Source organism: Protopterus annectens, chromosome 8.part0, assembly GCF_019279795.1.
Source record: "Protopterus annectens isolate FY-2018-M chromosome 8.part0, PAN1.0, whole genome shotgun sequence".
NCBI classification, from domain to species: Eukaryota; Metazoa; Chordata; order Ceratodontiformes; family Protopteridae; genus Protopterus; species Protopterus annectens.
In genome coordinates this window covers 535,987,492-536,014,251 of record NC_056741.1, presented here as the reverse complement: position 1 = coordinate 536,014,251, position 26,760 = coordinate 535,987,492, and the positions used below count along the sequence as shown (strand labels likewise).

Genomic DNA, 26,760 nt, shown 5'->3' with positions numbered 1-26,760 from the left:
CTTAGAAATTGTCTGAGTAGAGGGTGCGAGAAGATAGGTGGATCCACATTGTATTCTGCTGAAATTGCTGAAGCATGAATCTTAATGGAAGAATAGGACAGTCCATTGTGGAACAATTCTGCCAAGTATTCTAGAATATGTGTTATGTTTGAAACTGTGACATCTGAGCCTTTTGAAGTGGTCCAAATGAGAAATCTCTTCCATTTAGCTGAGTATGTCTTCCTTGTGGAAGGCCTGCGAGCTTCTAAGATAATGTCCTTCACCCTCTGAGATAAAACAACTGGATTGGTATTTAAGGAATTTTCCAGGCAGTTAGTTGTAGTGTTTTCAAGTTGGGATGCAGGGTCTTGAAATTGTTCTGCTTCAGAAGAAGCGGCCATAGGGGAGAGGCCATGATTTTGCCTGAGACATGCTTCTCAATAACGGATACCAGTGCTGCCTTGGCCAGTCTGGAGCTATTAGTATCACTCTTGGCTGTTCCTCCCTGATCTTCAGTAGAACCTTGTACATCAATGGGAGAGGTGGGAAGGCATATACTGTTAGGGCTTTCCAGCTGAAAGAGAGAGAGTCCACCCTCCAAGCTTGTGGGTGGTATGTCCTTGTGCAGAATGTCTTCCGTTGATGGTTGAGTGGGGAGGCGAAGAGATCTATCTCCGGCATTCCCCATGTCTTTGCTATGAGCTGGAAGATGTCTGGGTGCAGCATCCATTCGTGTGCATCCATGGTTGTTCTGCTTAAGCTGTCCGCCAGTGTATTTTCTTTTCCTGGCACGAATTGGGACTGTAGTTGGATATTGAGATTCAGGCATAGTTCCCACAGATTCATAGCCATCCGGCATAGAGGGTAAGAGTGTGTGCCTCCCTGCTTGTTTATGTACCACATGACCGTGGTGTTGTCTGTCCTTATTAACAGGTGGCCTTGTTGGAGGAAGGGTTTGAAGGCCTGGATTGCATGCCTCACTGCCAGCATTTCCTTTTGGTTTATGTGCATGCTTAGCTGTCCTTGAGACCATAGGCCTTGGATACATTTTCCCTCCATGTGTGCTCCCCATCCTCGGTCTGAGGCATCCGTGGTGATGGTCTGCCTTGGTTTTGGTTTGTTGAAAGGCAACCCTCTGTTGGACTGGCAGGCCTGAGCCCACCACAGGAATTCCTTTTGAAGGCATGGAATGATTGGTATTATGGTTTCTAAACTGTGACTGTGTTGAGACCATACACTCCTTAGGTACCACTGTAATTTCCTCATATGCAGCCTGGCATGTGGTATCAGAATTATGCAGGATGCCATGTAACCCAGGGCCTGCAGGATTTTTCTTGCAGTAAGCTGAGTATGTCTTGTCAGAGTCATGAAGTAATCTGGAAGTTGTTTTTGTTTTTCTTCTGTGAGAAAGGCCATCTGGGTGGTTGTGTCCAGATCTGCACCCAAGAAGGTTATCCTTTGGGATGGTACTAGCCTTGACTTTTGGATGTTGACTATGTACCCCAAGATCTGTAGTAGGAGTATGGCATAGGCCAAGTCCTTTAACAAATTTGTCTTGTTGTCCGCTTGAATTAGGCAGTCGTCCAGGTATGGGTAAATTTGAATTCCCTGTAGTCTGCAGTGTGCAATTACTGATGCCAGGCATTTCGTGAATACTCTGGGTGCAGTAGATAAGCCAAAGGGCAATGCTGAGAATTGATAATGCTCTGATCCTGCAAGAAACCTGAGGTGTCTTCTGCAACTTGGTCGAATAGGGATGTGCAGGTATGCCTCCTTGAGATCTAGAGTCACCAGCCAAGACTCCTTGCCCAGCATGGGAAGAAGTTGCTGTAGGGTCAGCATCTTGAATTTTGGCACAATGAGATAAGTGTTCAGTACGGACAGGTCAAAAATGGGTCTCCATTGATTTTCTTTTCTTGGTACAAGGAACAATCTGGAGTAAAATCCTTGGCCTTGTTCTGAATGTGGTACCTTTTCTATAGCCTTTATCTGAATTAGATTGTTGATCTGTCTTAAAGCCTCTGCCCTTTGATTTGGTGGTAGGTTTGGCATTCCGCTTGTTTTTGGCAAAGTGTGGAAATGGAACCTGTATCCTTTGTCTATTATTTGCAATGTCCATGTATCCTTTGTAATATAATGCCAGTTTTTTGAGAATAAAGCCAGCTTTCCGCCCAAGGGTGCCTCCAGTTGATCCCTGGTAGGCAGAATTAGAGTTAAGTCATTGAGCCTGTCCTGGTGTAGTGGTAGTTGTTGTTGCTGTTGCACTACTTCTCTGGTTGGCAGGCTGCCACTGCCGGCCTCTATAGGAGCCCTTCGATTGACCTCTGCCTCTGGGGCGCCTGTTCCTGCCTCTCTGGCCTCTGTCCGAGTCTGGAAAGGACCAATTTTTAGTAGGCCAGTTTCTGCTGAATCTCAGTGGTTGTACTTGCAGGAAATCTTTAACTGTTTGCACAGATTTTGCCTTTTCTTCAACCTTTTTTAAAATCTCCTGAGCAGAGGAGCCAAATAAATTTTGTTTCTCCATTGGAGCATCCAGAAGTTTAGCTTTAACATGGTCTGGCAAAGATTGTTCCTTCTGCCAGGCATGCCTTCGAATAACTGCCCCAGTCATAGCTGATCTAAATGAAGCCTCCAGTGCATCATAGCCACATTTTAAAAAATGATTACTAACCTGTTGTGAATTGTGCACCAAATCCTGAAGGGATTTACGGTCTAGGGGTTCAGGAGAAGAAAGTTTCTTATTCAGTTCATCTAACAAATACTCTTGGTACTGTATCATATGAAATTGACAGTTTAATGCCCTGACAGAAAGAGTTGCAGAAGTATACACCTTCTTTCCCCATCTCTCTAAAGCTCTAGACTCTCTTTCCAAGGGTAGAGGATTTTTGGCAGTAGCGGCCGCAACCCCTTTAGGGCCCTGAGAAATAGTTTCTGGGTCTGCAGAGTGGGCTTTATACAGATGGAAATGAGAATCCGGGACCCTGTAGTATCTGTCAGGCTTGGCAGGGGCCGGAGGGAGAGTATCAGGGGGCCATACTGACATCATTGTACACATCATCAATAACATTCAGAACAGGAGGTATAGCTAAGGGCCTATGTTGAGGCAAATGCAAAAAGGTCCTTAATCTTTTTCTAGAATCAGAGAAATCCTGACCTTGCCATTGAAAATGCTCTCTCATGGAGTGCAGAGTCTCACCAAATGAAAACTCTTCAGGAGGGGAGGCCGAAGGGATAGATTCCTCAGCATCTGAATCCTCATAAGGCGAGTAAGCCCCTTCCTGGTGGTCTGACAATTCAGACCCATCCGTGGAATCATCTGAAGAGTGCGGATCAGATGGGTCAGTCCTGGGCCTTTTGTCCGGAGGAGGGTGAGAGGCCCTGTCTGGGTGAGGTTGTGAGCCCCTAATTAAGGAAATAAGGTCCTCAGCAAGGCTAAGGATCTGTGAACTTGAGGAAGGCCTCTGAGAGGTAGTTTTGGGAGGCAAAGCTTTAGATAGTTTGGCAGCCTTAACCCTAGAGAAGGCCTTAATGGACATGGAAGCAGGGGGCCTAGCTGCCCCACGTGCAGGAGTAGAAATGTCCAAAGGTACGGTGTCGGACATTTCCTGAACACTGGTTTCGGTAGGAAGTTCTGTAGCCGATTCAGCCGGGGCCTCCCGGGACTCGGTGGTCGGAAGAATGGTTTCGGAAGAATGAATTTCCGAGGACTCGGTTTCGGCCGAAACCGAGACACTCGCGGTAGGCCTAGCCGTGGTTTCAGCCAAAACCGGTCATGAGTGTCGGTCCTTTTCCTGCTTTTCACCATATGCGTAGTCGGAGTTTCCGACGGCATTTTATAAGCAAAAGCGGCTCCAAAAAATTCCTCTGCAAACTCCGACCGACGTCTAAGAGTTCGTCGGTTGAAGGAAGCACAGGCTAAACAGGACGATACGTCGTGGTCTGGGCCTAAGCAAGGAAGGCAATAGGAGTGGAAATCCTTATGAGGTATTTGTTTCCCACAAGTTAAACAATTATTTACTCTGTCTGACATCGGCTGAGGCAAGAAAGAGTCCCCAACGGGGTACTTAGCTTTTTTCGAAGTCTTCGGTAGCTGAATTCAATGGATCTGACCGACTGGCACTTGCGAACAGCTTCTGCTTCGGGCACCGCGCAGCAAGAAAGACTGAGGAAAATGGTGTCGGCTGATGCTTTTATACCCCCAGACGCTCTGACGTTGGGGAAAGTGCAACATCAGCCGAGGCCAGACCCAGACTTTGGAATCCGGCCGACCGAAGGGCTGCCTGACGCAGGACAACCCATATGTTATGACTGCAGATGCATCCTTGAAGGACATTCACAGATCCAGTAACTGCGGCCCTGCAGGAGGCCTCTAAAGAATCAAAACCACATTGCAAAGTATGCTTTCCAACTTGTTCAGCTGCATGCAATAATTCCTGCAATTCTTTCTTTTCTGCACATTCTGAAATCAACATCATTTCTGTTTCAGCAATCCCATAACATGTTGTTGGTACTTAAGCATATGAAATTGACAGTTTAAGGCCCTGGTTGCCAAGGTTGCAGATGTATAAACCTTTTTACCCATCTGTCCAGTGCCCTTGAATCTCTGTCAGAGGGGGTAGGATTTTTTGCTGTTGAGGCCTTAACTCCCTTTGGACCCTGTGAAATAATTTCAGGATCAGCCGCAGGGTTTCTAAATAAAAATTTATGTGAGTCAGGGATCCTGTAATATCTGTCAGGCTTACTGGGAGCCGGAGGTAAGGAGTCAGGGATCAAGCTTGACTCCGAAAGCACATCATCCACAATGTCTAAAACAGGGGGAATGGCTAAAGGCTTGTGCTGAGGGAGAAGAAAGAAATCCCTGAGCCTCTTTTTTGATTCTGAGAAGTCTTGACTCTCCCAGTGAAAATGCTCCCTCAAAGTATGCAAGGTTACTCCAAATGAATAATCCTCAGGAGGAGATGCAGATGGAATAGACTCCTCAGCATCAGAATTCTCATAGGGAGGTATAGATAATTCCTGATCAGAAGAGGAATCAGAAGAAATAGAAACCTGATCTGAAGATTCATAATCAGTGTCTTGCCTAGGCCTCTTATCTGGAGGGGGATGAGTGCCTCTGATCAAGGTAATAAGGTTTTCAGCCATTTTGATCATCTGTTTTTTAGGCATAGAGGCCTGTGCACGTGGCTCATGCATCGTTTTTTTTTAGTTTTAGAAGTTGCTTTTGTCTTTGATTTTGCAGCTGTCGGTTTGATATACAAATGTTGAGGTCTGAATACACCCTCATAAGCCGGTGCCTGCTCAGCGGCTCCAGACCCATTTGAGGGAGATACAACCGTCGGTCCAATACCTTGAGTATCTTGCGGCATGCCAGACTCCACATAGGTGTTGGTAGAGGCCTGCGACTCGAAGGTAGCAGGTATCTGGGGCTGCAAAAGTGCCTCACTGAGTACTGGTGAACCGGCGACTGGCTTAGGAGAAGCTTCGTCGTCGGTTTTGGATCTTGACTGCCTTTCTCTGTCCTTTTCTTTGCATTTTATTATGTACTCCGGTAGTCGGATTGCTATCCGACGACATTTCTGGGTAGTTAAATCTGTTTCCAAAATACTTTGATTCAAAAATATACCGACGTTTAATAGTGCATTGGTTAAATCTAGCACAAAACTGACAGCCAGGCACGTTGTGATCAGGGCCTAGGCAAGGAATACAGTATAAATGGAAATCCTTATGAGGTATTTGCTTCCCACAAGTTCATAGGTAGGTACTAGGCTATCGGCCCTACGGCCCATACAAGCCTAGACAAAAAATGTACCCTGGCTTTCGCCACCCAAGAAAATTATTTTCCTGTGCCCCTGTCGAGCAGCGCCACAGAAGTGATCCCGGGGTGAATTTCCCATTTCCCATCCAATCATCAAGATTTTTCTTGAAGAGTGCTAATGAGGAGCTCTGGTTGACATAGATAGGTAGTCTGTTCCAGAGTATGGGAAGTCTCTGGGACAGGAATCTATCCCTCCAGCATGTTCTGTTTATTGTGGTGACAAGGTTTAGGTCCCTAGAGCGTGTAGCTCGGACGGATTGCGATTTCTTTAAGTGGAGCATGTCCAACAGCTCTGGGTTTGACATAGCTTTATTAATACAATTATTAACTTTTTCTGACATTGGTAAAAAGCAAGAAAAAAGTTTCCCCAATGGGGTACTTAGCTTTAGTGAAGACTTCATTTCTGAAACTCAAACTCGAATATTTCAGTAGTCGGCTTACTGGCACTTGCGAAATGCTTCTGCTTTGGGCACCGCGCTGCAAGAAAGACTAAAGAAAATGGTGTCGGCTGCATGTTTTATACCCCTGACGACCTGACGTCATGGAAGAGAAGACAGCAACCGACGCAGGACCCAAGACTTTGGAATTCAGGCCGACTGAGGGCAACCTGCCAGCAGATTACCCAAATGTAATGACTGCGACAGTGAAACACAAAGAACATCTGGCGGCGTTTAAATTAAAAACAGTTAATTTTTGAGGCAAATCTGAACTACAGCCTACATAATAATGTTCTGACTGAAGATCTCTGAAGAAAAATAAATGTCAGTGAGCCCAAGTCGTAGGTCAGACAAAATTACTCCAGGGTCAAAGCTGGATGTGAATCACTTGTACTAGCCAAAAGAAATCAAAATCTCCTGGTTATAACTTTATATTAGCTGGCTCAAGCACCTACCAATATTTAAAGCAGCCAAACTCAGTGGCATATAAGGATGAAAATCTGTCTATGATCCTCACAACTAGAAATCAATTAATCTCAGACATTGCAAGCGCTAGACAGCAGCCAACATCTGCTCACCAGCCCTTGAAGGAAGGAAGAAGAATGTCTAGACTGCAATGCTGGTACTTACTGAAGAGGAGATACATGGCATGAGCCACAGGTTCTAATAGTGTGTGCTTGGCTGTGCTAAGCTACATTTTGTGTGATAACCTTCATAGGTATGTGTAAACACATGCACAAGAAAACATTACAGGTCTCTACTTAAGTGAGAGCATGCAGCAATCATTTGGGGGATTAGTGTCATGTTAGTTTTTTTTTTGGGGGGGGGGGTGACGGCCTTCAATGATCATTTCTCATCTCAATGGGGAATAAATGAGCCAATCCACCATGGGGGAGTGACAGCTGGCAGGCAGCAAGAAGAAAAACATTCCAAGGAATGCAAGCATGAGACTCGCATTGCACTTCATATGGGCTGAGAGACAGTTGATGAAATATCTGACAATATAGACAAAGTGGTAAAGCCCAAATGTTATGATTTACTGTAGCAGTGACCCTTCAGTTCGAAAACAAGAAGTTATGTACTCACCATAACGTTCGATGTATGTAGTCCATCTCACCTCACATTCTTACCCGTGGGTTCGGAGTCGAATATCGGCTCCGACTCAGCCGATTTTTACTAGCTCAAAGTCTCTCATTGGCTGGGCTAAGAGTATTCCATGGTGCACTGCTCCATATCCCCAGATCTAGTTTGCTGCGAAACAACATATGTACTTCATACACACCTCACATCCATATAACCAATAACTAATCAAAGGGACTCTGCAGGTGACAACCTATCCTCCAAATCCTCCAGGCAGGGGGAAGGTGGGAGGGTAAGTAAGAATGTGAGGCGACATGGACTACATACATCGAACGTTATGGTGAGTACATAACTTCTTGATGTTATGTAGTCCTATCTCGCCTACATTCTTACCCGTGGGACAGCGTCCCTAGCACTTGCATCCTGGGTGGCTCACAGAAAAATACTCCTGAGAACTGTGGAGCCAAAGGAAGAACTGCCCCTGGAGACCACGTCCAATTTGTAATGAGAAACAAAGGTGTGAGGAGAAGCCCAAGTAGCTGCCACAGATATATCATCCATTGACAATCTAGATTGATAGGCTGTGGATGTGGAAACAGCCCACGTAGAATGTGCCTTGACTGGGAATGGGAAATTTTTACCTCCTGCCTGATAGATGAAAGAGATGCAACTGGCTATCCATCTAGACAGCGTAATCTTGGATACGGGAGAACACAATCGGTTTTCCACAAAGGAGACAAAGAGTTGGTCAGACTTCTGGATATCTTTTGTCCGGTGTAGATAGAAGCATAACTGTCTATGTACATCCAATTGGTGAAATCTAAATTCTGCCTTGTTAGAGAAATGGGGGAAGAACACTGGCAGCTCAATGGACTAATTCATGTTAGACACGGAAGCCACTTTAGAAAGGAACGATGGGTTTGGTCTAAGAGAGAGACCCTATCTTTGTAAAAGATCAAATATGGGGGTTTGATGGAAAGGGCTTGAATTTCTGAGAACCGCCATGCTGAAGTGATTGCTATTAAGAATGCTGTTTTCCATGTTAAGAATTTTAAATCACAGGCAGCTGCAGGTTCAAATGGTGGTAGAGTAAGGGCTTGAAGAACAAAACTGAGATCCCAGGGCATGTTGGGTTCAGACATTGGGGGACAGAGCAACACTGTACCTTTAAGGAATGCTTTGCATAGTCTGTGTGCCATAAGACTAGGTTCATTCGCTACGTGGAAATTAGATATCGCCACCAGCTGAACTTTGATGGTGGCTGATGCGGACCCCTGATAGAACAGCGTAGACAAGAACTCCAGAACTGAATCTATTGGAGCTGTGTAAGGGTTAATACCTCTAGTATGAGCCCAGATGGAGAACCTTTTCCATTTGCTAGAGTAAATCTTTCTAGTGGATGGCTTATGGGAGGACGATAATATATGGACCACTTCTGGTGAAAAGTTATGAAGTCTGACCAGCGATGGAAGTGGAGTAACCAGGCTGTCAACCGGAGTGTCCTCAGACAGGGGTGGAACTGTCCCGACATGTGTGTCAGTAAATCTGGTAGAGGGTCATTGTATGGTTGAAGAAAGGGGAACCATACTTGACGAGGCCGGTGTGCGGCAATCAGAATCATTCTGCTTCCCAAGGATTGCGCTTTCTGAATCACCCTTGGGAGAAGGGGAAACAGACCGGAGGGCCAATCGTGAACCAGAGCGTCCCTGGGTGATTCCCCCTGTGGGGGGAATCAGCGTGAAGTAGTTGCTGCATTTCGCATTGAGAGGGCTGGCAAAAAGGTCGCAGCAAGGCTGACACCATCTGCTGAAGATTCGCTCTGCAACCAGGCGATTCAGGGACCACTCGTAAGGCATAAGAATTGCTCTGCTTAGCCTGTCCGCTATTACATTGGACTTCCCAGGAATGTGCGCTGCCAGCAGAAACCGTTGGGAAGCTATTGCCCAATGCCACACTCACATAGCCTCTCTGCATAGGGGGTAAGACCGGGTTCCCCCTTGCTTGTTGAGATACCACACTACTGACATGTTGTCTGAGTGTATCGCAATAGTTCCCAGAGGAAGAACTTCCTGAAGTGCCTGCAACGCAAGAAGCACTGTTCTCATCTCTAGGACGTTTATATGCAAATGTATCTCGTGTTCTTGCCACGTGCCTTGGACTGTCCTACCGAGATAATGCCCCCCAACCCCATCTGGGAGGCGTCCGTGGTCACCGTGGCAACAGGGATGGGAGGAACGAAGGGCTTTCCTCAGTTCAAATTGTTGGTGCACAACCACCAACGGAGGTCCTGCTTGCACCTGTCTGTGATTAAGATGGGATGAGACAGTGGGAGTCTTTGGAGAAACCATTGGACAAAGAGGAGCCATTGAAGAAATCTCGTGTGTAATCTCGCTAGAGGGACCAACATGACAGTTGCCACCATGGTCCCTAGGAATTGTAGAACCAGTCTTGCTTTCACTTGTCTCAGGGGCATCAGCATATGTATTTGTCGTTGCAATACCGTGATCCTTTCTTGTGGTAAGAATGCTCGCATTTGAATGGTGTCCAGCTCTGCTCCTATAAAGGTGACATGCTGTGAGGGCAATAAGGCAGATTTTTCCCAGTTTATTGTTATGCCCAATTGGTGACATAGACTGATGGTAGCGTCCCTGGCCTGAACTAGTTGATGCCTGGTGGGGGCAGCAAGAAGCCAGTCGTCCAGGTACGGAAACACCTGGAATCCGTGACATCTCAAGTGAGCTGTCACCACTACCATACATTTGGTGAACACCCTGGGGGCTGTGGTGAGACCAAAGGGCAGGGCTCGAAACTGGAAGTGGCTGGCTCCCAGCCGGAAGCGTAGGTGACTCCTGGATGCTCTGTCCATTTTTACATGGTAGTAAGCATCCTTGAGGTCAATGGAGCACATCCATACTTCCTCTCCCAACAATGGGAGAATCGATTGCAGTGTGACAATACGGAACCTGGACTTGTGTACGTGATTGTTGAGTTGACTGAGATCTAGTATGGGTCTCAGGTCCCCTGTTCTTTTCGGCACCAAAAAGAATCTTGAGTACGTCCCTAATCCGATCTGGTCTGATCTGACTCATTGGATGGCTCCTTTTTCTAGCAGTTGCGAGACCTCTGAGGCTGCTTGATCCCTTTGACTGGGTGGAACGTCTGGGATTTTTCCTGATTGGTGGGGGGTACTGAAGAGAATGGAATGAGGTAACCTCCGGAAATTATCCGTAATACCCATCAGTCCTGAGTAATGCTCTCCCAGGCTTCCGGGTATAAGGAAATTCGACCCCCGACTGGCTCCAGATAAGCGGGGGCCCCCTCTGCCTCTGGGGTGACGTCTCCCTGAGTAACCACCCTTCCCCTGCCTCTGGAGGGGGGTTCACCTTGTGCGGCAGGAATAAACCTCTGTGATTTCTTGAACCACATCTTCCCCCTCCGCTGGGCCTTGGGATAAGGCCTAGAAGGAAGGGAAGGGAAAAAACAGACCCCTACAGCAAAGAGGGTCTTTCCCTCTTGCTCGCACCTGGTGAGGGTGTCTTTCACTTTGCTCCCAAACAAGGAGGAACCATCAAATGGGGTGTCAGTGAAGGAAGACTTGAAGGCCTCCGCGAAGTGACACAAGCGCAGCCAGGCTTGCCTTCTAAGGGCGACCCCTGAGCTCACTGCCCTACTCGCTCCCTCAGCCGCATACCAGATGAGCCATATGGACGAGTTAGCGATGGAGTTGAGGGTAGAAACCTGTGCGTTAACCGTCTGAGCCAGCGTCTCAGGTATGTTACCTGCAAGAGTATCTCCCAATTCTTTGAGGAGATCTTTCTGGAGCCGAGTGAAGTGGGACAAATAACTCAGCGACCGTAAGGTGAAGGTTGCTGAAGAAAGGGTACGCTTCCCGTACTGGTCCATGGTCCTAGACTCCTTGTTAGGAGGATGGACTGCTGAGGAAGACTCTGCAACTTCCTTCTGGGTGGCTGCCGCCACCACCATGGCATCTACTGGGACTCCTTTTGACAGAAACTCTTTTCCCTGGGGTGCGGACAGGAATCTGTTGGGACGCCTGGGCACTGGCTCCACAGAATCAAGGTTTTCCCACACTCTTCGACAAATGAGGTCAAGTAGTTCGTCAAAGGGTGGAGACACCCAGGAGGTGGAAGGTTGAGCGCCAAAAGCCTTAAGGAATACTGACTCCTCCTCGGAAGGAGTTTTGGAAGGCCAGCCTCCTCTTTGTTTCAGTATCTCCAGGATATCGGAGAAAGAAACATCATCAGAGGAAGACTTGGGGGACCCTTCCGATTCCTTGAGGTCAGTATCGGAGGTGAGAGACTTATCCTGGGAGTCTATGTGCTTCCTCTTGCACAATTTCTTTCTAGGAGGCTCCTCAGGCACGGACTCTGGGAGACCCTCAGAAAGTTGGGGACAACTCATGGGGGTATCCTTAGGGCATGGCGCTCTACTGTCCATAGATAGGTGAGTGTCAGAGGCTCTCGCCGGGGTGGTGGGGGACGGAATGACCAACCCGGGTGATGTAGCTGACTATCTTGCCAGTGCGATCCGCATGGCCTCGAAGGCAGGTCCCCCCGAGTCTGAGGACCAACCAGCCTCCGAGGCCACGACCGGGACTGGGGTCCCCCGAGCCGATGCACCGAGTGGGAGACTCGGAACCGACAGCTGTCCCAAAGTATCCCCCTCGGGCCCGACCGAAGAGACCCGAGTCTCGAACCCTGTGGACGGAACTGACATGGTTGGAGCCGATGGCACCGATAGACCCAATGGGGGTATCGGAGCCGGCGCAGGAACATCATTCGGAGCAGAGCATACCGGCTCCGACGACAAGGATGTGCTCGGAGTAGGAATCATCGAAACGGTCATAGGAACTGGCTCCGGAGCTGAGTGGGTCGGAGCCGAGAACAATTTGGCCAACACCGGTGACTGCAGGAGCCTCTGCACTACCCTATCAACATCCAAATCAGAAAGCCTGGAGGATTTGGAGGAGAGCGATGGAGATTGGGATCTCTTGTCTGGTGAACCATGTCTCACACTGGGCGACTGGCTCTGAATGGGTTCAAGAATAATAGGAGCAGACGCCGATTCAGTTGACACTGATACCTCCTACGGCCCTGAGGACAGTGGAACCGAGGAGGTAGAGTCCAAAGCAGTAATCTTCTCTGGAGACTCCGAAGTGGCAGATGGAGCCGGAGACCTTTTCTTAGACTTGGAAGCTTTAGATTTTGACTGGGTACTAGAAGCCGAATCTATAGATTCCTCAAAAGATGGTTTCAGAAGTCCCTTTAATATTAATTTATTTTTTCTCTCCTGGAGCACCCTAGGACTGAACACGTGGCAAAAGCTACATGACACCTGTAAATGGATGGCTCCGAGGCAGTAGACACACACAGAGTGTCCATCCATGATGGACATTTTATATCCACATTTGGAACATTTCTTAAAGCCAGAAGGCTTATGCTCTTTCTGATCCTTGGACATTTTATAATTAACACTGGTGAAACACCTTGATGCAACTTACAAAAAGGGCGGGAAAAAAACACACAATTTAGACACACCAGAAAAACAGTAATATACACACACTAAGAACCTCTAACTGAAACGGTTCTTTAGGGATTACACAGGAAAAAAACACAATGACCAAAGGTTTATCCAACGACAGAGGGGAGGACTAGGTCCTCTAACTAAAACGGGCCTAGCCTGCTGGAACAGTCAGGGATACCACAAAACAACTAACACACTCAATCACTGAAATCACACACACACAATTTAGCGATCAGCAACAAGAATAGCTATTAAAATAGCTTTTGGGTCTGAACTAACAACTTTCTCAAAGAGAAATAGCAAAAAAGAAGGTACTTAGCCACAGCCAAGCGAGACCACGTCCAAGCTACACAAGTGGCAAACGAGATATGGGGATATGGGGCAGTGCATCATGGGATACTCTCTTAGCCCAGCCAATGAGAGACTTTGAGCTAGTAAAAATCGGCCGAGTCGGAAATGATATTCAGCTCCAAACCCACGGGTAAGAATGTAGGTGAGATAGGACTACATAACATCCTAAATTTATTTATTTTCACAAAACAGTTAAAAAAATAAAAAATAAAAAAAGAGAGGAGTTAACAATTAACCCATATGACAGACAATCATATATTTATATAAATGAAAACAAACTATATTAACATAATTTTAGTTGTAAACATTATAAAGCAAACCACAGACAATCTTATATGCAAACATACATTCTCTTAGAATTTAAACAGTCATTGTCCGTCAAACATTACATAGCTCATTCAAATCCTGCCTTCTTTTAAACCTTGTTTCACCTCTGCATGCACTGTTCCCACAATTCCATTTTTTTTCTATGCAATTTGCTCCTACCCTTTCTAAAGATCTCCACTCCAGTTGTTTTATCTCTGTTACTATATTCACTACTAGAACAGTTGGTTTACACTTTGATTTCCATTTTCTAGTAATTGCCTTTTTGTCAGCCACCATAATTAGACTCAGCAAGGTCTTAACATGTCTAGGCAATTCCGATTCTGTATCATAGCTCAAAAAAATAAATTCCTTGGTTATACCAATTTGCTCATCCAGTATTTCTGAGAGAGCAGTCTGCAAGGAATCATTAAAGTCTGCCAACTCATTACACTCCCAGAAAATATGTTTCCAATTACCTCTTTCTTCCCCATCACGCCTCCAACATTTCCTGTCTACCTGTTGGGAGTCTACTTGGGGTATAAAAATATCTATCTAAACATTCACAAGCTAAGATTGTACATCTTCTAGACTTTGTTAAATATTTGGGAGACCTACATATATTTCCCATTGTTTCTTTGTGAATTGCTTATCCAATCTCTCTTACTAATCCTTTCTAACTTCCCTGTCATTTCAAATATTAAAGCACAACACAACTTTGGCAAGTGCTGAATGACACCTATGCATTTAAGATACTGCTGTTTCTTTGTCCTTAATACCATCAGAGCATGGAATAGAAACTCAATATCTAAATGTTTTGTCCCAAAAGCGTTAAAAGAAATATAAATGAGGGACTTCTTATGATGCCCCACTCCAAGAAGGCCAGATACTGTTTACCCACCAAGATAGCGTGCAACTCAGACACTCATCTTGAGGAATCAGAATTTTTTTATATTGAACCTTAAATATATCAAGCATGCAAGTTCAGATGAAGAAGAGGTAAACTTTTCCAGCAGAAAGTTAAGATCCAGGAATGTTTGCACAAGATTTCAGGTGAAACACTCATATCAGAAACTGTTTTACTAAGAAAACATTGAGAAAAGAGATGTATCTATGGGCAGACATAATGATTTGACCACAAGCTGTACCTTAATGTAGTACTAAGACCAGAGGTTAGTAACTCACACCAACATATGAGCACCAGGGATACAATCCTGGTTAGGGTTCTGTTTATTAGGCAGGCACCAACTAGAAAAGTCTTCCAAATGTCCACATAAGATTTTCTAATGGAAGTATTTAGTGCCTTCTTAGTACCTTTTGCACATTCTGAAAAAGAGGGTCCTAAAAGCTATCTGAATCCAGGCAAGTAACAGACTGGGGTGAGTCAAACTTCCTTGTGTCTTCTGTAAGTAGATCCACAACATGAGGAATTTGTGAAAGTTTTCCTTGGCCAATTCCATAAACAGGGAGAACCAATAATGCCTGGGCCGAAAAAGATTTACCACAAAAAAAGTTCTGGACAGCCCTCCCAAATATTCAGAAATACCCTCATCAGTGAAAAGGGTGGAGTATATAAAAATTCCCTTGTAAGGAAATAAGATATTTGTTGTCTGCTTTGAAAAGAGGCTAAATGATCTGCTTCAGTTGTTCCCCAAAACTGGATTAATAATTGGAAGACCTTCTCATATTGACCATTTCTATGAGATTTTTTTCCTGGTTCTGCTCAATTTGCATGCCACTATGTTTTGCTATGATGGAAAGTAATGTGCTTGGAGGTTAAGGAATGCTGTAAAACTAACACTTAAGGGCTCAAAGCCAGGCTGAAAAGGAATACAGCCTTTTGCCTCCTAGCTTGTTGATGTACCACGTAACTGTAGTGTTATGCAACTATTCAAACACTGCGCGCTCTAGTGTGACCAAAAATGTATAGGACTTGCAAAATTATCCTCCTAACAGCTGGCCTCTAATGAAACTCTAGAGCATATAATATATAGCATAAAATATAGCATTAACTCTAGAGATGCCTTGACACAGATTCCTTTTCATCTACCTCCAAGTTAAAGGGATACTTGTATTAGCCCATACATAAAGTCCCCACCAGTGCAATTCCATGCATCAGGCCCAAGTGGTACTGCAACTGAACTTGTAGTACAACCGAAACACAGATGTTCAGACATTTTATAGATTCCATGGTACCATATGACTTCTCTAGGGAAATAAATTCTTAAAGGGTCAGTATCCAGAATACCTGAACTTCCCCAAAGAGAGATAGGGTGATCTATTTAAAACTGGCACCAAGAAGTGTCTTCTATCATGTCAGACGCATTCTGGAATGCAAGCATTTGAGAAAAAAGTTTGGCAGTGGTTAAAGGACTTATAGAGAAAGCAAGCAAAAGAACTAGAGGAAAAAAATCTGTCTGGTTTGGCAAGCAAGTAGGAAACTCCTTAAAACAAAGTTCTTGTATGCAGAGCCAAATGTTTTTCATCTGAATTGCTTGCAACCCATGTGACACTGAAACAAACAGTTGTCAAAGGGGGGGAATGAACAGTGCCAGAAGATGGGGAAGGTTTTAAGACATAAAGGCCAAAGGTAAAACTGAAAAAGGAAGACATGTAAGCCTAGTCACCTTGAGGCGGTAAAGTACAGTTTTGTACCTACCATAAATGTAGATGTTCGAGTGTTCACCCTGCTGCAGTCATCACACTTGGGTTATCCTGTCGTCAGGCGGTCCAGCAGTCGGCCGGATTTCCAAGGTCTTGGTCCGACGTCGGTTGCTGTCACCTCATCCCTAACGTCAGTGCGCCAGGGGTACATATACTGCAACCGACGCCATTTTCTTCAGTTTTTCTTGCCCCAGATGTCAGGTGCCCCCAAAAAGGTGATCCAAATTAGTACAAAATGGTGAGAACACTGTACAAACACAAAATCCCTTCAGCTATAAGCAAATACATCAGTAAGGCATAGCAGAGATTTAGCCAGTAGATCAGAGGTGTTGGAGGGAGGGTAACCTGGACTGCAGCAGGGTGAACACTCGAACATCTACATTTATGGTAGGTACAAAACTGTACTATGTTCATCGTGTTACCCTGCTGCAGTCATCACACTTGGGAGAGTCCCAAAGCTAAGGTAGGGTGGAGGTATCATAGAGGGTTAGTGGAGGCAATGAGGCCCTGCAGAACTGCAGTGGCGAAGCCCGCCCTGGACTTAGAATAAAGAGGTAAGTGATAGTGTTTGGTGGAGGTGTGTACAGAACTCCAAGTTGCAGCTTCTAAAATTTCCTTGGTAGGAACCCCCCTGAGAAAGGCTGTAGAGGTAGCTGTTGCCCTGGTAGAGTGGGATCTAATGGTAGGGGGAATTGGTTTCCCATGATGGGTATAACAGAACCGTATGTAATGGCCTATCCATTTAGAAATGGTTTGCTTGGATATGGCCGTCCCTTGAGAAGCTGTAGCATAGGATACAAAGAGCTGGTCAGTTTTTCTGAAAGCCTTAGTTTTATCCACGTAGTAACGAAGCTACCTGTGAATGTCCAAGGAATGCAGGAGTCTCTCACCTTTGTTCTGTGGATTGGGGAAGAAAGTGGGTAGGTGGATGGTTTGATTTAAAGCTATACTGGAAACCACCTTAGGCATGAAGGAAGGATTAGTTCGTAGAGAAACTCTGTCTTGATGAAAAAAGAGGAAAGGTTCCACTGCCATAAGTGCCTGTAATTCTGAGACTCTCCTGGCAGAAGTTATTGCCAGGAGCAGGGCAGTCTTCCAAGATAGGAACTGAAGGTCTGCAGAGAAAGCTGGTTCAAAGGGAGGTAGCGTTAGTTTTTCCCCCGAACAAAGTTGAGGTCCCATGTTGGTGTAGGAGCTCTTCTAGGTGGTCTAATGTTTTTTGCCCCTCTGAGGAACTACCTTAGAAGAGGATTTGAAAATAAAGGTGGATTCGTGTCGCAGTGAGCTGAAATAGCTGGAGCATGGATTTTAATTGAGGAGAAGGAAAGTCCTTCGTGCAACATCTCAGCTAAATACTGCAGAATGTGAAGCATATGAGGCTGAGTTGTGTCTTGGCCCTTAGCTTGGTTCCAAGCAGAAAACCTTTTCCATTTGTCCGAGTAAGCCTGCCTGGTGCTTGGCCTCCTGGCTTCCAGAATAACATCCAGTACTGCTTGTGAAAGAGGGGCTGGTTGGATGCTTAATTGATTTGCCATGAAGCCAGGTTTAAGATTTTGAGCTGGATGTGTAGAATCTGTTTGTTTTGCTGCGTGAGCAAATGAGGTATTTGAGGCAATATCCATGGTGGGCTGTGAGCCATATTCTTCAATAGCGGGTACCATTGCTGGCGTGGCCAGTCTGGGGCTATGAGAATCAGTCGAGGTTTCTCCTTTTTGACCTTCAAAAGAACCTTTGTGAGAAGAGGTAATGGAGGAAAGGCATATGCTGTCAGGTTTTTCCAACTGAAGGAGAGAGCGTCCACTTTCCAAGCTTGATGGTGGAATGTCCTTGTACAGAATTTTGTCAGTTGCTAGTTTTGAGGACTGGCAAACAGGTCTATATTTGGAAGGCCCCATTTTTGAGTTATTGTAAATATTTGTGGGTCTAGTTTCCACTCTTGGGGATCTTTGATGTTTCTGCTTAGGTCGTCTGCCAATGTGCTTTTCTGTCCTGGCAGGAATTGAGCTTGTAACTGGACTTGGTAGGCCAGAGCTGTGTTCCATAAGATTATTGCTTGCCTGCAAAGAGGGTAGGAATGTGTGCCCCCTTGTTTGTTTATGTACCACATTACTGTGGTGTTGTCCGTCTTTATTGCAAGTTGTCCTGGCTGTAGTAGATCCTTGAAGGCTGTCAGAGCTTTCTGTACAGCTAGCATCTCTTTGATTTATGTGCAGTTTTCTTGTTCTGCAGTCCACAGGCCTTGAATGCATTGCCCTGCCATGTGTGCCCCCCAGGCATAGTCTGAAGCATCTGTTGTGATAGTTTGCCTGGTTGGGGCAAGGTGAAAGGCTGACCCTTGTTGAGGTGACATGCCTGTGCCCACCATAGAAATTCCTGTTGAAGGCAGGGAATGAGAGATATCACTGTGTCCAAGCTGTGGCTGTGTTGAGACCATACGCTTTTTAGGTACCACTGTAATTTCCTCATATGCAGTTTTGCAAATGGTATTATCAGAATGCAAGATGCCATGAAGCCCAAAGCCTGCAGAATTTTTCTTGCAGTTAATTGGGTCTTTGTTGCCATTGTCTTGAAATATTGAGTCAGTTGAAGTTGCTTGTCTGGTGTAAGATAAGCCTTCTGGGCTGTTGTGTCCAAGCTGGCACCCAGGAATGCCATTTTTTTGTGAGGGTACTAGTTTTGACTTCTTTTCGTTTACTGTGTACCCCAGACAATTTAGCAGATGCTTCACAAAAGCTAGATGATGTAAGAGAATGTCTTTTCTTTCTGCTTGGATGAGGCAGTCGTCCAGGTATGGATATATTTGAATTCCTCTTTGTCTGCAGTATGCAATTACTGGTGCCAGGCATTTTGTGAAAACTCTGGGCGCAGTAGATAAGCCAAAGGGCAGTGCAGAGAATTGATAATGGGTTGAACCTACAATGAAACGGAGGTATCATCTGCAACTTTGTCTGATAGGGACATGCAGGTATGCCTCCTTGAGGTCCAACATTACCAGCCATGCTTCCTTGCCCAACATGGGAAGTAGCTGCTGTAGTGTTAGCATCTTGAATTTGGGAACTTGTAAGTAAGTGTTTAGAGTTGAAAGGTCCAGAATTGGTCTCCAAGCATTGCCCTTTCTGGGTACTAGAAAGAGCCTTGAGTAAAATCCTTGACCTTGCTCTTGAGTTGGTACCCGCTGAATGGCTCTCATGGTCATGAGAGCTGTAATTTGTTTTTGAGCCTCTGTCCTTTGATTTTCTGGCAGGTTTGGCATTCCTCTTTTCATTGGCAAGGTGTGAAAGTGGAATCTGTATCCTCATAAAATTATGTCTAGGACCCATTTGTCCTTTGTGACCATGTGCCAGCTGTCTGCAAATAGTGCTAGTTTTCCCCCCAAGGGGGCTGACAAAAGAGCTTTTTTTGGCCAGCTGAGGTGCAAGTCATTGAGTTTGCCTTCTGGTGGGTTGAGACCTGTCTGCTCCTCCCTTCTGGGTTGGAGTGCCCCATTGGCGAGGTTTATATTGGGCTTGTGGTTGCCCTCTGCCCCTTGGTCGCCTGTATTTACCCCTCTGAGGTCTGTCAGTGGCTGGAAAGGACCAATTTTTTGTTGGCCAGTTTCTGCTGAAGTGAGGGGGTTGTACTTGTAGGAAATCTTTGACTGTCTGCATTGATTTCGCCTTATCTTCCAGTTTCTTTAAAACTTCTTCTGCTTTAACTCCAAAAAGAACATCCTGCTGTAAAAGAGCATCTAGTAGTTTTGCTTTAACATGATCAGGCAGACTTTGTTCCTTTAACCAGGCATGCCTACGTATAACTGATCCAGTGACAGCTGCTCTGCAGGAGGCCTCTAAAGAATCAAACCCACATTGTAAGGTATGTTTGCCCACCTGCTCGGTGGCGTGCAACAATCCTGTACTTCTTTCAATTCAGATTGTTGAGGGAGGGAGGTTATCTTTTGTTTTAACTGAGAAATCAGAAATTGCTGATACTTAATCATATGAAATTGACAATTTAGTGCTCTCATAGCTAATGTGGCTGAGGTGTAAACCTTTTTCCCCCACCTGTCTAGTGCTCTTGAATCCCTTTCAGAAAGTACTGGGTTTTTAGTCATGGAAGCCTTAGCCCCCTTGGGACCCTGGGAGATAGTCTCTGGGTCAGCTACTGGGCTTTTGTAAAGAAATTTGTGGGAATCAGGAATGTAGTATCTGTCAGGCTTGGCCGGAGCAGGAGGTAGAGAGTCTGGGTTGAAACTGGATTCTAAATAGACATCATCCACAATGTCCAAAACAGGAGGGATGGCTAGAGGTCTGTGTTGGGGGAGTAAACGAAACTCTCTGAGCCTTTTCTTGGAATCAGAGTAATCCTGACCTTCCCAGTGAAAATGTTCCCTCATAGCGTGTAAAGTTTCCCCAAAAGAGTAGTCTTCAGGAGGAGAAGCTGAGGGAATAGAATCCTCAGCATCAGAATCTTCATAAGGAGAGAAGGAATAGTCTTGGTCCTCAGAGGAATCCGAAGAAATAGACAGTTGCTCAGAGGAAGCAGAATCTTCCTCTTGTCTAAGCCTTTTGTCAGGAGGAGGCTGAGAATCCCTGATAAGAGAAATCAAATCTTCAGCCATTTTGAGCATCTGTTTCTTAGGCATAGGGCCTTGAACAGGAGACTGAAGTGTAGTCTTTTTTGATTTAGAAGGAGTCTTCGATTTGGAAAACATTTTTGACTGTAAGAGTCGTCGGTCTGAATACGCCTTCAGAAACCGATGGCGTTTCTGAAGCACCGACGTCCTTGGAAGGTAAATCGTCAGAAGGGCCTGAAGTAAAAGGCTGCGTCGGCCTAGTACATTCCGTCAAAATACCCGTAGCGGTCTCGGGTTCCAGAACTGCGGTAGTCAGGGGCTGCGTCGGAGCCTCATTGATAACCAGAGACCAGATCAACCAAGGCCTCGGAATCGGGCTTAAGCCTGTGCTGTCGGTCCTTGTCCCTGCGCTTTTTGTGCACGCCGGTAGTCAGTAGCTCCGACAGCATGTTATAGTTCAATTTCCTACCAGAAAAGTGTTGTGCGAAATCAAATCGTCTTTTAATAGTACGCTTATTAAACCTAGCACAAAAACGACAAGAAGTGACGCCGTGATCAGGGCCTAGGCAAGGTATACAATAAGAATGAAAAGTACAGTTTTGTACCTACCATAAATGTAGATGTCCGAACAGGACAGCATCTGCAGTCATAACAAATGGGTTGTCCTGTCGTCAGGCAGCCCTTCGGTCGGCCGGATTCCAAAGTCTGGGTCTGGCCTCGGCTGGTGTCGCACTTCACCCGACGTCATCTCTGCTGGTCTTCGGGTATAAAGGCATCAGCCGACACCATTTTCCTCAGTGTTTCTTGCCCCAGATGCCAGTTGCCCTCTTGGAAAACTAAATTTTGGGTAAATGCCAATGTTTCCAAAAAAAGGTAGACAAACACAAAAATAAGCATGTATGTACATATATACAAACAAATACACCATAAGAGATCCCCAGCTAGCTATTAGGAGGGTAAATACCTAGGAATACCACAGAGGGAAGGAGGGTAATCCTGACTGCAGATGCTATCCTGTTCGGACATCTACATTTATGGTAGGTACAAAACTGTACTATGTCCTTCAAGGATGCATCTGCAGTCCTAACAAATGGGTAGAATACCATAGCCAAACTAGGGAGGAGGAAGTAGAATTATGGTGTAGTTAGGATCCCTTGCAATACAGCAGTGGCAAACCCTGCTCGGGATCTAGAGTATAGAGGTAAGTTATAATGCTTGGCAAATGTATGCACGGAGGTCCAAGTAGCCGCCTCAATAATGTCCTTGGTAGCCACTCCTCGTAAGAAAGCTGTGGTAGTGGCTGTAGCCCTTGTAGAGTGAGGTCTTATGTTCTGTGGAATTGGCTTTCCATGGTAGGAGTAACAGAATCTTATGCAATTTCCTATCCACTTGGAGATTGTCTGTTTGGAAATTGCTTTTCCTTCCCTTCCTGTTGCATAGGCTACTAGAAGCTGGTCAGTTTTTCTATTGCCCTTGGTTCTGTCCAGGTAGTAGCGCAACTGTCTATGTACATCCAAGGTATGCAGCAGTCTTTCCCCTGTTCTGTGGATTGGGAAAGAAGGTAGGTAGGTGGATTGCCTGGTTTAGAGACACTCTGGATACCACCTTAGGCATAAATGTAGGATTAGTTCTCATGGATACTCTATCTTGATGGAAGATTAGGAAGGGTTGTACTGCCATTAAGGCCTGTAGTTCAAACCCTTCTTGCTGAAGTAATTGCCAGTAGGAAAGCAGTTTTCCAGGATAGGTGTTGAAGATCTGCTGTTGCTGCTGGTTCGAATGGAGGAGTGTCAATTTTTCTAGCACAAAGTTCAAGTCCCATGCTGGTAATGGTGGTTTCCTAGGAGGTTTTACATTCTTGATTCCTCTGAGGAACTGCCTGAGTAGAGGATGTGAGAAGACAGGGGATCAAGCTGTATTCTGCAGAAATAGCTGATGCATGTATCTTGATGGAGGAATAGGACAGGCCTGTATGGAGAAGCTCTGCCAAATACTCCAGGATGTTGGCAATATCTATCTTGGACACATCTTTTCCTCTTTCAGTGCTCCAATTGACAAACCTTTTCCATTTCCCTGCATAGTTCCTTCTTGTAGAAGGTCTGCGGGCCTCCAGGATAATGTCTTTAACCCTTTGGGATAAATCTGGGTTAGTTGCTGTTATGTAATGTTCCAGGCAGTCAGTTGCAGAGTTTTTAGATTTGGATGCATGATGTTGTAGTCGTTCTGAGTTAACATCAAAGGCATCAGGGGTAGTGTCCACGTTCTCCCCCGAGACATGCTCCTCAGCAATGGATACCAGTGTTGTCTTGGCCAATTTGGAGCTATCAGAATTATCCTTGGACGCTCCTCTTTGATTTTCAGTAGTACCTTGTGCATCAAAGGAAGAGGTGGAAATGCATATGCTGTCAGGCCTTTCCAACTGAAGGACAGAGAGTCCACCTTCCATGCAAGTGGGTGGTATGTCCTTGTGCAGAATTTCTTGAGCTGGTGATTGAGTGGGGATGCGAATAGGTCTATTTGTGGCATTCCCCATTTCTGTGTGATGGCCTTGAAGATGTCCGGGTGTAGCATCCATTCGTGAGCATCCGAGGTTGTTCTGCTTAACATGTCTGCTAGGATGTTTTCTTTTCCGGTACAAATATTGCCTGTAACTGAATGTTGTAGCTCAGAGCCATATTCCATAGGTCCAGAGTCATTCGCATAGGGGTATGAATGAGTGCCTCCCTGTTTGTTGATGTACCACATGACTGTGGTGTTGTCTGTCCTTATCATCAAATGGCCTTCTTTGAGGAATGGTCTGAAATTCTGGATTGCTAGTTTTACTGCCAGCATTTCTTTTTGATTTATGTGCAGGTGCAGTTGATCTGGGGTCCATAATCCTTGTATGCATTTGTCCAGCATGTGGGCCCCCAACCTAGGTCTGAGGCGTCCGTTGTGATGGTTTGGCTTGCTTGAAAGTTGTGGAAGGGCAAGCCTGGGTTTGACTGGCATGCTTGAGCCCACCACAGGAACTCTTGTTTCAGGCATGGGATTAGTGGTATTTCGGTTTCTAAGCTGTGCCTGTGTTGAGACCATAAATTCTTTAGGTACCACTGTAGTTTTCTCATATGCAGTCTGGCATGGGGACCAGGATTATGCATGATGCCATGAAGCCCAAGGCCTGCAGTACTTTCCTTGCTGTTAGTTTGTTCTGCTTTGTTAATGCCAAGAAGTAAAGAGGGAGTTGTTCTTGTTTTTCTGCAGTTAGGAATGCCATCTGTTTTACTGTGTCCAATTCTGCACCCAAGAATGTTCTTGTTTGGGATGGTATTAGTCTTGACTTTTTAAATTGACTGTGTATCCCAGGGCTTGTAGTAAGCAAATGACTCTTTGTACGTCTTTTGTCAGCTTGCTTTTGTTGTCCGCTTGTATCAGGCAGTCGTCCAGGTATGGATAAATTTGGATTCCCTGTAGCCTGCAATGAGCGATTACTGATGCCAGGCATTTTGTGAATACTCTGGGCAGTAGATAAGCCAAAGGGCAATGCTGAGAATTGATAATGCTCTGATCCTGCAAGAAATCTGAGGTATCTTCTGCAATTTGGTCGTATGGGGACGTGCAGGTATGCCTCCTTGAGATCTAGAGTTACCAGCCAACACTCCTTGCCCAGCATGGGAAGAAGTTGCTGTAAGGTCAGCATTCTGAATTTTGGAACAATGATGAATGTGTTTAAATGGACAGGTCGAGAATAGGTCTCCAACTTTTCTCTTTTCTTGGTACTAGGAAGAGTCTAGAGTAGAATCCTTTGCCCTGTTCTGTTGGTGGTACTCTTTCCACAGCTCTCATCTTTGTTAATTGAGCTATCTGTTTTAGAGCTTCTGTTTTGTGATTTGGAGGTAGGTTTGGCATTCCTCTTTTTACTGGTAAGGTGTGGAAATGAAACCTGTAGCCTTGGTCTATAGTCTGCAAAATCCACTTGTCTTTAGTGATATAGTGCCCATTTTTTGAAAATAAGGCTAACTTTCCGCCTAAGGGTGCTGCTATTTGTTCCCTGGTAGGCGGTGTCAGAGCCAAGTCACTGTGAATGTCCTGTTGCAGTGGCAGTGGTTGTGTCTGTGCCTCGCTGGTTATTGCCTTGCCACTGGCGTCCTCTGTAGGCACCTCCTCTGGATTGGTTTCTGCCTCTGGAGCGTCTATTCCTGCCTCTCTGAGATTTAGAGGAGTCTGGAAAGGACCAATTTTTGGAAGGCCAGTTCCTGCTAAACCTTGGGGGCTGAACCTGTAAGAAATCTTTAACTGTTTGTACAGATTTTGCCTTCTTCCATTTTCTTCATTACTTGCTGGGCAGGAGAACCAAATAGACTGGCCTTATCCATAGGAGCATCTAACAGCTTTGCTTTAACATGATCCGCAAGACCTGTTCTTTCAACCATGCATGCCTTCTTATAACTGTGCCAGTCATGGCTGATCTAAATGAAGCCTCCAGTGCATCATAGCCACATTTTAAAGAATGGTTACTAACCTGTTGAATGTTATTCACCATTTCTAAAACATATTTCTTATCTAAGGAATCATCAGAGGACAGTTTCTTAGTTAACTGATCAAGCATAAACTCTTGGTATTGGATCATATGAAACTGACAGTTCAAAGCTCTAGCTGAGAGAGTAGCAGAGGTGTAAACTTTTTTACCCCATCTGTCTAAGGACCTGGATTCCCTTTCAGAAGGGAGAGGGTTTTTTGCTGAGGTCGAAGCTACTGCCTTAGGCCCCTGGGAGATAGTCTCAGGATCTGCAAGTGGGGCCTTGTATAGGTGGTGATGAGTGTCCGGTACCCTGTAAAACCTATCGGGTTTGGCAGGGGCTGGAGGTAAAGTATCAGGAGCAGTGCAAACATCATTAAATGCATCATCCACAACAGGAAGAACTGGAGGTATAGCTAAGGGCCTATGTTGCGGTAAGTGTAGAAAGGTCCTAAGCCTTTTCTTGAATCTGAGAAATCTTGTCCCTGCCATTGGAATTGCTCTCTCATGGCATGTAAGGTTTCCCCAAAGGAAAATTCCTCTGGTGGAGAGGCAGATGGAATAGATTCTTCAGCATCGGAATCTTCATAAGTAGAAAAGGAGCCTCTGGATGGTCTGTAATGTCTGAATCATCAGAAGAATCATCTGAGGACACTGGCTCTGGGGGCTCTGCTCTAGGTCTCTTTTCAGGAGGCTGAGAGGCCCTGTCTTGGTGAGATTGGGATCCCCTTATTAAAGAGATGAGATCCTCTGCCAGAGTAAGCATTTGAGAACTGGAACTGGGCCTGTGTGAGGGGGGCTTAACAGGCACTGATTTAGCAGTTTTGGCTGCTTTAGCCCTGGCAAAGGCCTTAATAGACATGGCTGCAGGAGGCCCAGCAGCACCACGTGCTGGGGTAGAGACATCCAAAGGGATGGTGTCCGATAATTCTATAGGAACCACATTAGTAGGCAAAACTTCAGAGGCCGATTCAACTAGGGTAGCAGGGGCCTCGGTAGTAGTTATGGATTCGGCTTAAGATTGACCCGTTTGCTCGGTTTCGGCCGAAACCGAGACACTCGCGGTTTGCTTAACCGTGGTTTCGGCCAAAACCGCGGACCGCGAGTGTCGGTCTTTTTCTTTGCGTTTTTTAACAATTTGAGAAGTCGGAGGATCCGACGGCATAAAGTACGCAAAATCTGAGCCGAAAAACTGTTCAGCAAACTCCGACCGACGCCTAAGCGTTCGTCGGTTGAAGGAAGCACAGGATAAACAGGCTGCTATGTCGTGGTCTGGGCCTAAACAAGGTAAGCAGTAAGAGTGGAAATCTTTATGAGGTATTTGTTTCCCACAAGTTAAACAGTTATTTACTTTTTCTGACATCGGCTGAGGCAAGAAAGAGTCCCCAACGGGTACTTAGCTTTTAGAAGTCTTCAAGTAGTATTCGGTAGTAGTAATCTCTGGATCTGACCGACCGGCACTTGCGAACAGCTTCTGCTTCGGCCACGCGCAAGAAAGACTGAGGAAAATGGCGTCGGCTGATGCCTTTATACCCGA

The 26,760-nt window shown here is 45.6% G+C and overlaps 1 protein-coding gene across 7 annotated transcripts in view; it reads right to left on the bottom strand.

Moving 5' to 3' along the window:
* The window catches only part of ARNT (aryl hydrocarbon receptor nuclear translocator), a 2,399,029-nt gene that overhangs the window by 2,045,708 nt on the left and 326,561 nt on the right, over positions 1 to 26,760 (bottom strand). The gene's annotated exons all lie outside the window — the stretch shown is intronic.